Source organism: Marmota marmota, unplaced genomic scaffold, assembly GCF_001458135.2.
Source record: "Marmota marmota marmota unplaced genomic scaffold, marMar, whole genome shotgun sequence".
Taxonomy (NCBI): domain Eukaryota; kingdom Metazoa; phylum Chordata; class Mammalia; order Rodentia; family Sciuridae; genus Marmota; species Marmota marmota.
In genome coordinates this window covers 1,237,932-1,239,771 of record NW_025999895.1, presented here as the reverse complement: position 1 = coordinate 1,239,771, position 1,840 = coordinate 1,237,932, and positions in this window count along the sequence as shown.

Below are 1,840 nucleotides of genomic sequence, written 5' to 3'. Positions count from 1 at the left end.
CGCCGCAGCACGCCGCGGGCCCCGAGGCAGCGGGGCGCTGGAGGCGGCGCGAGTCGGCCCGAGCCTCCGAGCGCGCTGCGCGCGGCCGATCCACGCGCGCCGCAACCCGTATCCGCGCGCACCGCCCCACGTGGGGCCGCACGGGCTCGCAGGCTTGGGTGCATGATTGGCTGACGCTCAGCCAATCATCAAGCTTTGGCTGCCGCGGCCGCGTCGATTGGGCCCGGGACCCCTGGCCCGGCCGGGCCGGGCGGGACGGGGACGGAGCGCTTCTTTGTTCTCGCGCCGCGCCGACGCCCTCCGGGCTGGGGTCTGCCTGCGCGCGTCTCCCGCACCCCGGCTAGCCCGCACTCGCAAGCGAGAACCAGCTTCCTGAAACGCGAGCGGCGCGGGCTCTGACCTTGGACAAGCCCTTGCATTCTCTGTCCCTGGTTTCCTTACCCTGGTTTTATCCCTGTCTTCTGGGAATTGTGGCGAAGAACTGCCCCTACCACATGAGCTTCGGATCTTTCTAAAATCTAACCTTAATGATAGAAGGCTCTGGGTTTTTCCAGAGATAGGGCACATAGGAGATTGTCTAGCAGGAGAGACGCGGTTTCCAAGTTTTTCCAACCTGAGCCTGTCTTCAGGGTGAGCGTTTCTTCTAACCAGGAGTGGGGAGGCTACTTCTCCCAGATAGGCTGGTTGGGAATGGGGCAGAACCCCTGCTTCACCCTGGCCAGCTGTGCAAACTCTCCCTAAATCATCCCCTCTGCAATCATCCTTTCCATCAATCAATGGCTGTGGCCTCCCTCTGGGGTGGAAAGTGGTGGCCCCAGGGGCCAGGGGCCCTCACAGGGAGAAAGGGCTCTGGGCTGGGCTGGAGGGTCAAGGGTTCAGGTCTGGATCTGCTGACCTCAGAGTCCACCACCTTCCCTTGGAAACTGCCTGAAGCATTTCCCAGCGAAGCTGTAGATGGCAGTGCTGCCAGCTGTGGACATAGGCTCCCTATCTCCCCATGGGGGTGTGCAGCCAAGGAGATCAGGGACTGGGAATCCTCAGTCCCCCTGCCAACACTGATTTACCTGGAAAAGCCTCCAAGTCCGGGGGCTTTGGTGGAGAAGAGTGAGCCCTGATGATGGCTCAGGGCCTGAGATGGCAGCTTGGCCAAAATCAGGGTCAGCTCCAAGGTCACCTTTCCAGTCCTGGGAGTCTGTAAAAGCACCCAGTTCCATGAGAATGATGTTTGAATGCAGTCAGCATTCGGGATACCTGTGGGTGGAGCATGCCCCCAGCCACAGGGTTATCCTCAGCTCTGGGGCACTGGGCCACCTACTGCAGCTCCCAGCAAGCAGCACGGGGACCAGGGCCTCCTCAGCAGCATGGGCTAGTGGCCCCTGGAAGGACTCCCAGCCCTAGGGCCTTGGCAGGTGTCTGCAGCTCCCCGGGGATGGGGTGCTGGGAGGCTGACGTCTGTGGAGTGTTTTTACTGCTGAACAAATTGAATCAATTAAACAGGCCCCATCAGGGTGGCTAGGAGCTGGGTGAGTGGGAAGGAAGAGGGGGGTAGAGTCAGGGCAGCATGACTGGGTCTGTGAGAGGTGTCCTCCCCGCTCTGCTCTGAGGTTCAGACATACTCCCTTTCCCCTGCTGTTTGTGGGCAGGGGACCCTCTGTGATGACAAAAGGGAGGGCACATTACCAGAGGTGGTTGGTGTAGGAGGAGACTGGGTGGGGACTGGTGCCCTTCCATCCAGGGGGCAAGCAGTTCGAGGCCTCTCAGCTGCCTACCTCCTTAAACCTTTCAGGGCACCAGGCTTCTTCCAAAGGCTCACGTGGAGGCCTCTGGAAGCTGGGAGGGA